At 39.0% G+C, this 16,889-nt stretch overlaps 2 long non-coding RNA genes across 4 annotated transcripts in view; both read left to right on the top strand.

The window, feature by feature from the left end:
• LOC310895424 overlaps positions 1-16,889 on the top strand; it is a 105,776-nt gene that overhangs the window by 40,906 nt on the left and 47,981 nt on the right. The window lies entirely within an intron of this gene.
• LOC310895426 lies at positions 1,123-9,640 on the top strand. Its single transcript, XR_014580678.1, has 4 exons — positions 1,123-2,666; positions 3,731-3,793; positions 5,293-5,367; positions 8,560-9,640. It is a non-coding gene; the product is annotated as an uncharacterized lncRNA (long non-coding RNA).

Raw genomic sequence — 16,889 nt, 5'->3', positions numbered from 1 at the left:
TTGTGATTTGCTTTTGTTATCCTCCCTCCTCTTCTTACCTTGTGCTTCAGCCAAAGTAGTACTTCTTCAGAAAATCTCCACTTCTTGCCAACATGTTGGGCTGAACTGCAATGCAGATCTATAGTAACTTTAGCAGAAATTATGTTAAGAGGTGCAACTCCACCAATCACACAGCCCAACAGTAAGCATGTTTTCTGTCTGTCAATCTTTCTTTTCTACTGATTTCTGGGGAATCCAGAATTTCATGCAGAGACCAAAGGGTTCATGCCTTTGCTGAATAAAGAGAGAAGAGGTTCAAAGACAAAGGTCCCCAGGACAATCTGTTGATCCTTTATAAATGTGAATATAAGCATCCTCTTGGTGTCCGTCCCCCCCCCCCTTTTTTTTTGTGTTCCCCTCTAGGTCCTTATGTTTTCTAGAAGAGAGATGTAGAACTATGTTCTCAAGTAGTAACATTCCCAGACATGTAGATCTTGAACCCCTTTTCCTGTTCACCATTTATTCCTTTTCTGCTTAAAACACCTGCGCTCCCCTCTCCGATGCATATTTATATTTAGGAGGTTACTTTTCATTGTGCCTTATATATAGCTATTTGTCTCTGAATGGATGCTAACAAATATATGTAATAAAACACACATTTTTGTTGTTATTTTCTTTTGCTAATTTTTATTATGTGAGCCTTAGATGGACATAATTTTCTTTGAAGATCTATTCAAGGTGTCCTTCTCAAGATCTTTTGGACCTTAATTTTGAAAATATTCTGGTGATGGAAGTTAGAGTTTGCAATGTTTGCAGATGAGGGATAGCCAAGGGATTTCTGGTGCTTTATGCTTAAGGATGAATTGCGAGGATTAATTAAACAGCAAAATTTCTGATTAAAAAGGGACTCTGATTAAGCAAAGATTTACTAAGGGTGCAATTCTGAGCCTCAGATAAATTTTATTCTCTGAAACTGTTTTGATATAATTGATATAATGTAACAGGGGAGGCTCCTAATGACACAAACCTAGATAAATATATCACTAAAACAAAAACATCAAAATTTCAGGTTAGTATAAAATGCCACCCAAACATGCTTTCCAAAGACATTCTAGTTCTCTTTTGGAAACCTTACAGGCATTTGTTTCCCCTTGGGACTTCTAGAATTTCCCTGTTTAGACTGAAGGCTCTCTGAAGCCGAGGCTGTTTTGATAAACTGTGTGTACAGCACCTTACACAATGGACCTCTGATCACAGCCTGCATCTCCGCAATATGGCAATGCAAATAAATATATGAACAACTGTCCTTGAATGGTAAGGAAAATAAAAACTGGATCCTCTGGAGAGCTGACACATACATGGTAACCAGTACTCTAACATAATAATGTTGTATTTATTGAAATTCAGGATTTAGTAGATGTGATTCCATCTTTCTTGGAATAGAAGAAATACCCTCCCATGTAGTCCCATATCCATGTGCTCAATTTCTTGCTTGTTTGCCTTTTATCCTGTTTTGCCTGACACTAGGGGAGACTGTTTTACTAACGTTTGTAGCCATCACTTTGATCTGTAACAGGAAAGCTCAAGATTGGCTTCTCTGCCCATAGGGAAACAGATGAGATCAGAATATGCCAGTTTTAAAAACCTCATTAGATTGGCTCTAGAAGAAATAGTTCTTGCTCTCCAGTTAATTGCAAATTACATCTTTATTTTTAACAAAAACACTATGTTTTCTACACATGATTATTCATTTGTGAAGGCTGGAGGCTGATTTCCATTTATTCCTGACTCTCATGAGGTTACTTGTTCCTTGTAAATAAAAGAAAGATGATCATTTCCAAAGTTCCTCATTTTTTTCTGTCTTTTTTTTTCTCCTTTTTTTTTTTTTCTTGCTTGTTTACTAATGTTCCTTTTTCCTAGAATGTGTTAGCAAAATTGTCATTGTTGACAAGTACCTCCATAAATCTATGTAGTTACAGAGCAGGGTAATACAATATCAGATTGGGTGTGGATAACAAAGGGTTCCCTTCAATTAAACAAGCACTTTGTAATTGCTCTGGTGATCATGACTAAGCTGATTTCAGACCAACTGCCCTTTGTGCTACCAGAGGAGGAAGGGGAATTTTTTCAAGGATCTTCTGGAGAAGCAATAAAATGAACACCAGAGGGACAGATAAAAACTACGCTTCTACTTCTGTTAGTGCCTCCTGCTGTGGTGCTGTGGATTGTGGTGACCATGGAGAGAAGCCCTGGTGAATGTGCTCAGCACTTTGTCTTCAGCCCTTGGAGCAAAGCATGCACCACCTGCTCTGGGATTTTGTAATCACACAGAAAGGGCTCAAGTGTGTCTCTGGTAATTACTGAATCTGCTGGTGGGTGAAGAAGGTCCAGATAAAAGCCTAGATGCACAAAAAGGCAAGGCTTTTTGGTGATATCTGCAAGTGGTTCCTGATAATGTAGTGCATCTTAAGAAAAATAAAGCTGTACAACCTGCTATAAAGGACTAACTTTTGCATATTAATGTGCAGTGGCTTAGCTGTATCCCCTACCCAGCCAGCTGTGCTTGGTTAGACCTGCAGAGTTTTTCCCTGTTTCTGCTTGTTGACACTAGAAATGGAGGGAAAAGTCTGCCCGTGTTCCTCCCACATCATGCAGTGACTATTCAAGGGAGCCTGGAGTTTTGCAAGGTAGGTGTGAATGGCTAGACAGGGCTCTTCCTCGTTGCCAGTTTTCTTCCAGATATTACTTTCTTGCTGTTCCATGTGAAATGGGAAGTTTTCAGGAGAACAGAAAATTCTAGGGGCTATAAGGGCTCAGCAGGTGCTGGAAAGAGTTTTACAGGGAAACTCCTTTAAAGTTGAAAACAAATTTTCTTTGACCTTTTCTATGCCCTGTTTGTGCTTGTTTGCCACCAGTGTTCGTGTTGGTGCAATTTGGGGCTGGGGGGTATAGGAGTGGTCATAGAAAAATAATTAAGTTGGAGTATTTGTGGCAAGGCTTTTCATTAGCATCAGAGAAGTGGCTGGTTATAAGAGGACCTTAAGGCATCGTGAAAGCAAAACAAAACAGTTAAGTTGTGTCCAGTCAGAACAACTCCAGTTGTGAATTTAGCTTGTTACAATCCTTACAAAGCATTCAGTCATTATTAACAAGATGATGTAATAGATAATTTTAAGTGAATAAATTTGAGAACTCTGGAGTGAGTGGTTGCCAACAATAGTAACTTTTCTTCCCTATACTCCTTTTATCACGTTATCTTATTGTGCATTGGCTAGATACTGAAACAGTCTGATTATGTTAGAGGAGAAATTGTTTATCCAATCACAGGGGAAAAGAAGGAAGTTATCCCTAGGCCTTCTTGTGTTCTGCTGAGTATATTATGAAAATGGTTGAGGTGCTGTAAAATGGTACCTTTCAGTCTTTTTTCTCCCAAAACATTTGTCAAGCATTTAAGTTTATATTGTGTTGGGAAATATACTGCAGAATGTACCTACGTGATTTACTCTGAATAAGAAAAGTGTCATTTTTCAATGGAAGAAAGCTGTACACTTGCTGGCAAACTTTGTCTTGAACAAGCACTGGGAAACGGCAACGATTCAATAGTATTTCCCCAAAATTCTCTTCATAAGTGGTAAATTCATATATTTCTACAGTTGTTTCCAGGCCGATATAGTTTCTTTCAAGAACAAAGTTGTTTTTGAAGGTATTTTTTACAGAATCTATTTCAAAACTCTATATGTTCTACTTCTAGAATCCAGAAAACAAATAACTAGCTGTTGAGGAGTATGTCTGGCAGGTACCAGCGAGTTAGAAGGTAATGTGACATTCACATGAACTTCCTGTAGATAATTCAGCTTTATAGCAAATCCTATAATTCTCTGCTGTTATCCACCTCAAATATTGCGATTATTGCAAATATGACTTGGATATTTCATGAGGCATTAATCATCTTTATCAGATATTTGGCTTCAGAATTTATTTTGTAATGTTGTTTACTTTGTTACTCAGAGATGAGTTATTACAGAACACTGATGTTGGCCCTGGGAAAAGGCTAAAAGTAGGGAAAAGGTTTTATCCTTTACATTAAGAAGCAATTGAAAAATGCTTATGTGGCTAGGTGAGCACCTTCAGAGGCAGCTATGCCTGTTCATTGCTATCAGGCAGTGAATAACGGTTCCATGGTCTTCTGCTTAGTTGGGGTTTCCATCCAATTCTGCTTTTCTAGGCCTATCAAGGGAAACACATCTGCAAGACGTGACTTCAATGGGAAAAGCAAGCCCAGCAGGTGACCTTTCTTAAAAAGAAACACAACAACAAAGTCAACAACTCATTATTTGTGTTTATTTATTTATGTATTTATTTATTTTCATTTTTTTGCATCTCGTGGTGTGTGTATATGTTCCTATGAAAGGTGTTGAATCAAAAACCAGGGAATCCAAGTCCTGCACTTCACTGGAGGCATACACATTACAAATCTCAGTAGAAGATGCCTCCTCCCTGGTTGCACCCGTAAGGCTGCTTGATTGAATTTAATGATGTTGTCCATGGCTGGCAAATAGTTGCCAAAAACATCTGATAGGCTCTTCTGGAACTCTGCTTTGTAAGGCTGGCTTTCTGTAACTAATGTTGGGTTAGGCTACTATATAGCTTCTGTATAAGATGGTATCACAAAGACTAATTTACCAAGGTAAAAACAACTTAATTCTCTGCTCTTGAAATGAACAATTTATTCAGCATGGGAGAGCTGTTCAGATTTCTCCCCAGATATCCTGATTTAAACCTGCAGTTCAGCATGCTACTTATTGAGTAATATCTCTGGCCACATGGGGGTGGGGTGACCTCTGAGTTTTGCTGTGATGGGGTAGATGGGCATATTACAGCCTGGTTATGTTTAACAGTGTTTTTAATGTCGTGGTCATGGCTGAGATGTCCTGCGGTGAACTGAACTCTGGGAAAGAGTTGTTTTTCCTCCACAGCTGTGTAGTCCTTGGACAATGTATGGAAGCCATAAGCTAGACAGTGAAGTAGAATTAAACCTTCTTTACTGACATTTCTTCAGACTGTGCTACCCCTGCCCCAAGGCTGCTATGAATGGACCTCTGAAAAAAATAATTCCCCAACAGTTCCCATACAAGCTGAAAATAAAAGGAGCTGTTGCTCCAGTCCTGTGGAGATAAGTTACTCTCCTATATGACTGGCTAGCATGCCAAAGTGTGTTAAAGTTGACTTGTGGTTATGACTGTTGTTAAACTGTGAATACAATTCTTTTTTTTTTTTTTAAATCAATTTTATCTGATCTTATTGATATTTCAGAGCTTAGGAGCAGGCACAGAGAAGTGAGAAGCATGTGATCTACAGTACTGAGTATTTTATCACCTTAAAGTAAAGGTAATGGTTTTCTGTAGATCTTTTTGGCTTCAGATTCAGATGTCTTCCCATTAAAGAGCTCTCTATTTCTCAGTTCCCTTCACTTCTTGGCTCCTTTTTAAAATAAAGGCAATGGCACGCATAAGCAGCTCATCACTGAAGGATCTTATTGACTGCTGTAACAACTCTGTATTATTAAGAAAATGAGACCAGCCTTGATAATTAGCCTTGGGAAATACACAGGAAGCAGAAGGAGAAAGGCAAAGGCTGGTCGCTGCTGGTCTTTCTTGCATGGCGTGAGCTGGTTCTGCAAATCTGAATCCATCTTATATGTAAAATGCATCCATATGCAAGTGAATCTTGCATTATTCACTTGATAGTGGAGCTCAGATCTTAGTGGGTTCAAATTTTAGCTAATTCTTATAGAAATCATCTTATTCAGGGTTTGTAGAAGTGAAGAGATGAGGAGAAGGTTCTTTTTAAAGAGTGTTGTTTTATATTAAAGCACAAAACTTCTGCAGTACCAGGAAAGATCCTTCTGAATGATGAGATGGAGTCTGGGGTCGAAGGAAATCTCCTGTCTATTATCTTTGGTACTGCCATTTTTTTTGCTTTAGTGTAGGAGTGTGTCTTTCAGAATAATTTAGTTGAAATGAGAACTATTGAAAAATCATTATGATTTTAGAATGTTGGCTGCATTAATCTCTGTTTTAGAGGACTGGGAGATTAAGCCAGCAATCTGGGAATAATTTACTGTAGGAAACAGCATAGTTCTTTTGACTATACATGCTTAGTGTCCTGCATTCAGGTATGATGAAGTAATTTCTAATGCCCACAAATAGAGGTACTTGTCTAAAGAAGGACAAACCTTTGCAAGAAACCTTCATATCAAAGAGACTCAGATCATGTAGAAATGAGTTCAAAGGAGCAGATATGGAAATAGAGTGTGGAGTCTGTCTACAAGACGGAAATAACGAAGATTCCCTATAAATTTATCTGTATAATAAAATACTTAGGACTATGGTGAAAAGTGTTAGAGAGGATGATATTGGTGTCGTTTTCTTGTTTATAAGAGGAGAGCGGAAGACTGAAAGAGAGCAGAGGGAGAACAAGTGGGTGTGGTGGTGAGCAGAGAGAACAAGTGGGTGTGGTGGTATATATCATCATTAGATAAACGGTCCTTTTCATTCTTTTTCTTGCTGTTCCTCCATTTCCAAATCACGTTGCATTTTCATGAAACATTGTCTTGCTTTTTCAGGCTTCTTCTTACCACCTCTCTCTTTAGCTTATCAAATGTTTGCAAGAGTTCCCCAGGCAATATTGCTGAAATGTCAGCCCTCCTAAGAAACTCCTGTCGGTGATTATCACAAGCCAACTATGAAAATTCAAACCTTGCAAGGTGGATAACCATTCCAGGGAAAACCTTGAAAAAATCCAAACTTAAACTGGCAATTCCTGTCCCTAACAGTGTACAGACTTAGGCACAATGTTGCTATAAGCTAGATCTACAACTGTCCATTTCCTAGTCAGCTCCTTGTAAAATAACCCATCTACATGAAAACATTAATTTCTGCATCTGGGCTCTCTTCTGGAGGTGTTAAGAGAGGATTTAGTAGGAGTGGTTTGCAAATCAGATTTTGAAGACTTATTAAGCAGGAAATATTGAGCAAAGCTTGCTGAGTTGGACCAACCCAGAATTCACAGACTACTGCATATAGAAAGGCTAGAAGGGAACTTTGGTTTTCTCGTCTAACCTCCAGCACAAAATAAAGTGTCACCTAAGGTTTCCTGATTCGTGGTTGAACATAGCCTTTTAAACTAAAGCAATGCTTAGCTACAGAGTCATGTATAAAATCTGAATTTGATCTTCCATCCTATTCTCTAACTCATCGAGCCGTAGGCACCAGAAGTCTTAAAAGGGTACAAGGTATCTTGGCATCTGTGTGCTCACACAGTTGTATTGCAGCCACTGGAACATGATTGCATCTAACCCAACCCATTCAGCTCTCCTGAAGGACATGAGCAGCAGACCCCCCAAAAGGGCTTTGTACCTGTAGATTTTATTAGAAAAGAGTTGCCTAAACAGAATTAAGATTCATGTGTACTTTTATCCCAGGGTTCAGCACTTTGTGTCACTTAATGGTATAATCATTTGCTAAATTTTTATTGCTATTTTTAATCATTGAAATAAGGCATTGCCCATAAGTAAAATTTTCCAATAAAATTATTTTTTCTTTTTGAAATCTTCCAGTTGGAAGGTTGAAATTGGATGCATCAAAAGGAATGAACATAGGTTGTTATAATAAAAATGAATGACAATTCAGGCCAGTTTTGGTGGGTTTTTTTGTTTGTTTGTTTTTTAATATTTTAGCTGGAAACTTCGCTTTCCAGCTGGCTGTGTTCAACAGCTATGTGTTGTAGGAATCAAGTATTGTGACAAATTAAATTCTGTGAATATGTTACCCATTTCTGACTGAAAGAAAATACCAGGTATTTTATAGGGCTGAAAGTGTGAAGTTTCCTTATAATAGCAGTATATACAGGAGAGAACCAAAAAAAAAAAAAGGGGGCAAAATAAAAGAAATTTCTTCCCCGTTTAAATAGAAAATTCCCCATGCAATCTCAGAAGACGGTAGAGCATAGGTAAATTTGCCAGATTCTTATGTCATCTTGGAAAAGTTCGTGTTCCCATTCTCTGGTTTCTGAATTTGAAATCTTTCAGATACACTGTTCCACATGCACAGAAACATCTTATTTTAATGTGTTTATTACAAACTGTGATTTGTTTTTCCTGCTTCTTGCCTTATTGGATTCATTGCTCTTTAGTAATCTGATCTCCCTGCACAGAAATGTTTGATGATTGATTCTGTATTGGGACACTTAAATAGTTATGGAGATATGAGACTTGCCAGAAAAAGGCAGGTATTGCCAAAAGGTGTTTCTCCTCTTTGAGTCAGGATCAAACTAATAATTCAACAAATCAATTTATTATTCTCTCCTTGGAAGTAAAAGAAGTCTATGTTTAAATCTGGGTAGATACAGTGGAGTGCCCTTCAGGTGTGAATGACTTAGCTCTCAGAGTTTCAAAGGACTCTAGACATCTTGCATGACAAAATGCTGACAGAGGCATTATCACACCAGAATTGGGGCTAACAAGATGATTATGCATGAAAGACCTGTGAAAGTTATTGCTTCTCTCCTCCTTTCCTCCAGACTCCTTCATACAGCAACTGAAGATCACCTGCACAACTCTGTGACTGTTTTTTTGTTTGTTTGTTTTGATTTGTTTTATTTTTATGCTGGGTGGAAAAGTAAAAGGAGGAAGAAACTCTTTTGCCTGCTGAGGGCAAATGAGTTGTTATTCTTCGTTTCTGCCTGTTGCTGATTTTTGGTTTCAAAATCCCTCTTGCAAAATTGTGGTGTCTGGCTCCTGCTTTTAAGCTCATGCTGAGCCTAAGTGTCCCTTCAAATATATTCTACCTAGTGAAAGCTAACTATCAAAGAGCAAAGCCATAGTAGAACTGGATGGTTTGCATTTGTTTTGAAGTTTTTTCATCTTGAGGTCTTGAGTGGCCATTGCTAGCCAGAGGTTTTCTTTGTTTTGTTTTATGTTTCTAATCCTATATTAAGATACACCTTGGTATGTTACTTAAGTTGTCTTATCCTGATTGCAGGTTAATTATGTCTGGGGGTTATGGAATCTGTTGCCCAACAGTACTTCAAACTGTTGACATTTAAAAGCAGATTGAATAAATTAAAATGCTTGCTACAGCTATTAACTGAATTCTGTCCTTAATTATACTGAGGCATTATTAAAAAATTATTTGCCAAAAATTAAGGAAGTTCCTGCTCCCCAGAGCTCTTTTACTAAAAAGTAGCCACACGGAGAACCAGATACAGAGGGAGGTCTGGTGGGCTGCACTGGAGTTAGAAGGTTGTGATGGTAGCTCTTGTTACCAACAGGGTGCATGTTTGCTTAAAGCACTTACACATATGAAGATGTAGGACATCTTCGTATCATTACATATTCACCAGCAACTAGAAAGATCAGCATGACTGTGGCCAGAGTATTCACATTCACACATTCATTCTTTCCCTCCTACTTTAAGGAACAGCAAATGACACGATCAAATGACTTTCCACTAAACTCTGTGGTAACAGCTGAAGACCTGCTTGCTTCTTTGAAGTGGTCCTGAGTATGTGCAAGTGGCCAGCAAGATATTTCACTCCCATGGACTGCTTGGTTATCCTCCCTAATCTTTCTGCAGGAACCCCTTTCACTCTTTCCTTGAGACATTGGTGTTTGTTGGCTTTGTGCAAGTGGAAATATGATTTGGAAATTGGCACAGCATGATTAGTTATTCAATGGTTTCTCTTTCCTGCAAACTCTTTCTTTCCTGAAGGATGTATCTAAACAGATTGTGACCTATTGGCCAAACAAGTGTTTACCTGTGCAGCAGAGAGCTTTGTCATTGTCTACACCAATGAGCAGCTACACTGTAGAGGGAGGGCATGTACAGCTGCCAGGTAGCACTGCTTCATATCATTGGGCTATTTATGTTGCACCGGCCTGTTAAAGTGACAGCCATGGCTAACTTTGCCCCTCTAACAATCTGACTAGCACATTCAAGGGCATTTATTTTGTGCTTTTAGCTTAAAGCATGTTCTCAAATCTCTAGGACTTTCAGCAGACCGTCTAAAAGGTCTAGGGTTTCTTATCATACAGCCTTTACAAAACACAGTGTGGTCAAATAACAAGTTCACAACACATCCACGGTGAAAGTGGCATGTGCAGAGTGAATACAAAATGAACATTGACCTGGACTATACATAATCTCTTCTACATTTGCAATGGTTTGTATAGAATACAGACAGAATTATTTCCTACCCCGCTGTTATAGAGGTAGCATGATAACATGAGGACATGTATAACGTATACATATCAGCTTTTGTGAAAGTCAGGACGAAGCACACTGGAAAAGGAAAGGTCTATGTTTTATTTCCATTCTGGTGAGAGTCTCTGTTCTGTGAGAATAAATGGCACCATGAACACAGAGGTGCACAAAACTCCTAATCTTGTTTTTTAGTAGAACTGCATAAGAAAAAGCAGTTAGCACAGAGCTCACTAAAAGTCGTGAGAGATGTGAGCAGTGGCAGAAGTTTAGTGTAACAGCACTGAAGAAGCATTTTCAAAGACAGAAAAAAAAACAACCCTAGCATAGTGTTCAGAATAGGCTGTAAGTAGTTAGTGGAGAGAAATAAAAATCCAACAGCAGGTTAATATCCACAACTCCTGGTGCAGTCAAGTGCATTCATCGTGCTGAGCACCTTTAATAAGTTAACATTTATTTAAGGATTTTTAGACACCTGTAGATTTTAAGTTTACGTCTCTGTATTTATGGAAATGCATGCAAAATACAGCTCTCCAGCAGACGATTGAGATAAAAGACAGATTACAATTGCCTACTGTGAGAGGCAGAAATGGTTCAGAGCTCTGTTTTTGGCTGTTACTGAACAGGATTATAATTCCATCATCTAGTTCTAGTAGAGATAAAATATTCCCAATATTTTAATAAACTGGCCTTAGGCTTTGCCCTGTACATGTTCAATAACATGATCTATGCAGATATAACAGTTTAGCATAAAAAACATGGAAAAAAATACACTTTTGCAAAATACTGTTTCATTGTACTGTATGATGCTGAAGACTGACCTGATTTCTGCCAAGGAAAGATTTTGCATAGCACGTTTCAATCCTTTGAGCCACTAAAGTTTTCAAGTGTGGTACACCAGAGCTGTCAGAGGTAATCGGAAAATATTAAAAAAAACAAACTATCGATGGCTAGTTTTAGTGAATTCCTGACCAGGAGTGCTTGCTGAGGACAACACCTCATATTCAGTTGTGATAAAGTGAGGTATCCAGTCCATGTAATTTAATCCTTTCAATCTAACCCTTTCTGCCTCTTCTCCAAAGTGTCTCTGAATATGCCAAAAATATTTAATACCAGAATGATGTCTAGTTCTCTGTCTTCAGAACAATACCCTGCTAACAAATATGGCTTCAGGCACTGCCCAGCTACCATTTAGATAAATTTTGATAAATTTCAGGATAGGTAAATAACCAGAATTGTTCATTTTTACAGGAAACAAATTTTCCCTGTACAGGGTATCAAAAGGAAGAAATGATTAAAAAGAAAGGGTCTATCTAGGAATTCATGAGAGGACAATATATGTTAGACAAAAGACTGGGAAGGAGCAAGTGAATGGAGTGGGATTAAAGGGCATGAAGGGGAAAGGGCTGCGGAAAGAAAAGGAAGAAACAGGAAAAAAAATGAGAAGTACAAGGACACACAGAAGTTCTTCCATAATTTTGATTCTTGAAAAAACCTTTCTGGTGCTGACCATCAGCTAGATTTTTTGATATACTGATTTTCTGAGAAATATATTTTGTTTTATATGCAGTCCTATTAGAAGTTGGTTCTGGCACTTTCAGCTGACTTTTTCTTTGTAACTTGGGTGGAACCATTAGTTAAACCCTTATGACTCTCAGGGCAAGCCCAGCACAGAAAATCAGTAATAAAGTCTAACACACACAGAGAAAGGATTAGATTGGCACATCCACAGCTTTTTCCCTCTGTTACTGTTAATGGTTTTACCCTAACAAATTATGATGCTTTTTTTTTTTTTCATATCAACAGTAGCCAAGAAACAGTAACCCTGGTAACTTCATCTAACTCAATATTTTGCTATTTTTTTCTAACTTAAAAAAAAAAACAAAAACCACTCAACAACATGTTGAAACATGGAAAGGGTGACTGTACAACAGAGCCTAAGGCTAGCCTTTGTGGGCAAGTGTTAGCTTAATCACAGTGAGACAGATTAGGAGAGAAAAAAAAAATCTAATTGGACGTGTTTTATTCAGTAATTTTGTTTTGTTTTTAGAAAAGGGTTTCAGGCAAAAAGATAATGACAGCAATTTATTCAGTTCATCCAATGAAATCTTGCAGATGGTATTAATAGACTGAAGCGATGTTTACATGTGTAGTTGGATGTATAGTTTCCTATGGAGACAAGCTCATTAGGTCAAGATTGCATGTCACTAGTTATTCTCCACCTAGATGCAGGCTACTGAGCTGGTTATTGCAAAAGCACAGGACTTGCATAATTGATAATGTGGGCTGGAATTTCTTCAGCAAACTGCCTCTTCCTTGCGGGGAGAGAGGAACAGACAAGCTCTGGTTTGTCAAAACCAGAATAACTTTTAAGAAATCTTCAGTTTATATTTATTTCTTATTTAAAGAATGTTTTGGAAAAGTTCTGAGGTTGTTAAAATTACCCATTAGAATATTTTCAGGAATTCATTTCGTTGTAAACTTAAACTAACTAAACTCCTACCTATATAAACCAACAATAACAAATCATACATGAGATGAGAAAATAAAATTATGTTGATTGACTTCAATTGGGGTGGGGGTAGAGTGTTCAATTTTTGCTTTTATTTCCCCCCACACACCTCCACTTTGTCTTTTCAATCCATAAAAATTGTTGATATTCCCCTTCAATATGGAATAGGATACACCCCCCAATATGGAATAAGATGCTTTTTCTTAACTTTCTTGAATTTTTAGGAAAAAAATATTATCCTGGACTCTAGTAGTCGGGGCAGGAAACTTGTTTTCTGTATATAGCAATGCCATGTATGTAAAATATGCATGTCTTTCACAATGTAGCCCATTCTGGCATGTGGCCAATCTGTAGATGCCTATCAGACATAAGCTTGGGAAGAAATAGATGAGGAAATTTTATGCAGTCACATTGTCTCTTAGTTATGTATTTTTTTCTTGTCATGTTTAGTGATTCTTGTATTAACTGAAGATGTAGTTGCTTGCTCAGTGGATGAAAAGGAGTAGCCCTGTTCCCACCCAGGATTGCACTGTACTAGCTAGTATATCTTTTCTAGGACTTGGCAAGCAATTAGAGCTATTTATGTTTAGATGAACCTCATAAAATTTCTGGATTTGCAGAGCTAAATGCACATGCCAGCAGTGCTTGTACAACAACTCACAGCTGTACACCCGGGGAACTTGTGTGGCAGCAAGTACTTCAGCAATTTCACTTTGTTCATGCGACAACTCCTTACGCAGAGAACCGTGAGTATTGAAGTTCAGTGTTAGAGGTGGTCCAAAAACATCCATTGAAATGCATGCACAAGCCCCAGTGCTTTGAGTAACCAGCTTATGAGTAATTGTGCTGAAAGCCTGCCGAGTCTCCCTGGAGCAGGGTGTCTTGGTGGATGGCTGCAGCAGCTCTTTGAAAATGGTGCTAAGAGCATTCCTTATAACGTAGAGTTGAAAATCTGGGGTGTTTCCAATTAACTTTGATCTCTGGTACAATAGGCTTTCACGTATGTCATTTCCAGCTGGAGCAGCTGCAAATTACTGTGAAGACAACAACCACTTCTGATTGACTAGGAAGTCATATTCATGTACTAGCAGTGGTGCACAGGGTCTTTCATGCTGGCAGCCCACAGTCATTCTGCATGTGCAAACATAAAGAGATGCTGAAGTACTTCTCAGGTGTTTTATCCAAATACACCTTCTACTTTTATGTCCAGAGACACACAGGTGTGCATGCTTTCACTCCTCCAGTGCCCTCCACTTGTTTCTTTGGGGTGGTAATCGAGGTGTACAGGCCAGAAGAGAGCGGCAGATGGGGGGGGACCACAGGGGTGCTGAGGGATGCTTCATGCCAGTCCCCTGCCTCACAGCATAGTATCAGAGTCAACAAAATTTGCTTTTTTTTTTTTTTTTTTTTCTCCCCTTCCAACTGGCTGGTTTTCCAGCAGAAATCTTTGTTAGCTGCCAAATGGAGATTCTTCTGCTTTGGGCTACTAAATATTATTCTTTCTACTTTTATGCTAATTTTCAAGGCTGTCTAGTTTTCCCTGTATAAATTATATATATATATATATATTTCCCTCTATATATTCTCAAATTTCCTTTAGGTTGATGATCTGTTCAATTTTCCCTTTCAGCACTGTATACTGTTATGTCCCCTTTTTGCCAGCTCCTTACTTGCTTTATAGTTTCTGATAATCCATATCTTCTCTAGTTTAAAAATGTAAGCTCCTGTGTGCCATTATATCAGATGCCTTAGAAGACTTGACACAAACCTGCCACATTTAAGGAAGAGAAGAAAATCATTGCTCAGAGAAAGATTAGGAGTCAGTCTCCTGTGGCACCTTTTTAATCAACCCAAGGTACATCTTATGTTATTTTCTGTCTGCTTCCATGTGTTTGCATACAATAGCAGTCAGACTTACAGGTCTGTAATGGCCATCAAATTCCTCCTTTCACTTTTCTTAACTATAGCCATAATACTTGCTTTTCTCCACTCATAAGGCATTACTCTTTTCCCCATCATGGACCTACAGTATGGTGGAGGAATTTAAAAGTGTGAAAATCCAAGATAGCTCACATCCTGGAGGAGTTGCCTATGTGAACTTCTGAAGTGATCAGAAAGAGTTTGTTCTACAATCCCTTCAGAGGATCAGGTTTTACATGAATAGTCTATCAAGCTAGTGATTGCACCAGTGTGCTTTTTTTTTTTTTTTGTGCATTAATAGTTCTCTACACAAAGTCAGCAAAGATTCATCTGTCCAAGTTTAAAAAGCATACAGAGTTGGGGAATGTTGTTAGCTGTGGTCTTGGTATCTGTAGGTTGCATACTGTGTCAGCAAACTCGAAATAATGTACCTTTAATAGCTTACTAAGTAAACACGATTAGAGTATCAAATAGAAGTTAAAAAAAAAAAAAGTTAAGGAGAGGTTACTGTAATCCATTGTCAGGATTCGGGATTTATGTGGGAATTACTCGGTACAGAAGTGTGAGAACATTAATGAGTAAAAACTGCAGGAAGCGTGGTGACCCAGCCAGCAGGCACTGTAGGTGCTGGGGTGGCAGCCCGAGCCCCTTGGGCACAGCCGTGGCCCTGGACATGTGGATATGCACAGTATTAGCTAGAATCAAAATGCACGTGGATTGCTATATATCATCAGTTCGTTGTTGTTGTTGATGCTGCAGATCAAATCATCATTTATTTGACTAAAGGATGTTTAACATGATGAAATAGGTCCTAATTATAATGTGCTGAAAGAGTCGATGAAAATTTGTCTGCTCTCTGCTTTTAATTTAGCTGGAGGCATTGGAAAAGAAATCCAGGGGGTGGAAAGAATTTCTTCAGTCACAGTAATGGTTTCATACATATTCTCCAGAAAACTTCCTTGTCTTTCCTTGGTGGTTCAGGCCCTGTCCTAGCACAGAACAGAAACACGTGCTTGACCTTGGCTATACAATAAGTTGCAGTGAGATCAGAGAAGAACTTGAAAATAAGCCTACGTTTGTATGTACTTTGGCTGAGTTTGGAGCTACGTTGGTTCCGGTACAAGATTTTGTAGTCAGTTGTTTAAATTGTGTGTCAGGCAGACCCAGATCAGGTTGGCTCCTTTTTGTCCATATATTTTTTTTCCCAGGCAGCAATTTCCAGATAAATGTAATGCTCGAGCAATGCTGTCTCATGCCCGGACTGTTTGTTGTCTGTTCCATGAGGTCACGTATCAATATGTACACCATAAAACTGTACAGGGCTATCTCTGTTTTCTTTATTGTTATTTTCCTCAGAGCCACATCCTCTTGCAAATGCCCGTGTAGTTTGTTGTCCTCTCTCACTTCATTTACCTTTGATGTTGTCATTTTTCTTTAAGTCCTTTGTAGCTTCCCTGTGCTCATTGTTGTGTATTTGGTGCCTTAGCTCTTAAATGTTCCTTCCAGGCTAGTGCTGACGATCTGTGTAATATGCAGACGATTTCCTCGGCTAGGTCATAAATCACATCATTCCTCTCTTAGGATTCAGTCCCACTGTGTGCTCAGTCACAGCATTCAGGAACGCAGGTGAGAGTATGCTGTAGGAAGAAGCTGCCCTGGTTTCCACGGGGCTCTTCACAGGGCAAAACTAAATTGCTTCAGGGTGGGTCTGGAGGTGCCACAACAGCGCTCAGCCTCGCATAGTCGCTGCCCACAACTTTGCTCCGGAGCCACTTTCTCCGCAGCTCGGTACCAAGCCTCCGAGAGCTCAGCCAAAAATGCTCTCCCAACAGGCTATGGAGCGGTGTTGATGCTGGCAGCTTGGTGGAGGGAGGACCGGGGAGAAGGTGGGTTGCTGAGCCAGAGGGCAGGAAGAGAGAGATACGGGTTGGAGGCACAGACCGATCCAGGAAAACGTGGGGGACTTTCCACCAGAAAACTGGCATCTCACCAGGAGATCCTCAGGTCTGCTGGGAGAGGATATTGCTGTTTCCGTTCTTGCTGCAGAGTGCTTTGGCTCCCAGGTATAGCTAGATCGCTTCCAGAGTTGTTATTGCAAAGTAGTGTTCATATGAACTGGTCTGGGAGGCAAAAAAATAAAACCCCTTCAGCTGGGTATGTGACCTGTGGTGAGGTTTAATCAGCTTTGCAAGGTACACTTTGTATCCTACTGCTTCAAA

The sequence above is a fragment of the Anser anser genome (genome assembly GCF_964211835.1).
Source record: "Anser anser genome assembly, chromosome: 2".
Taxonomy (NCBI): domain Eukaryota; kingdom Metazoa; phylum Chordata; class Aves; order Anseriformes; family Anatidae; genus Anser; species Anser anser.
The sequence above is the reverse complement of the archived record's forward strand: the minus strand, read 5'-3'. Positions and strand labels throughout refer to the sequence as shown.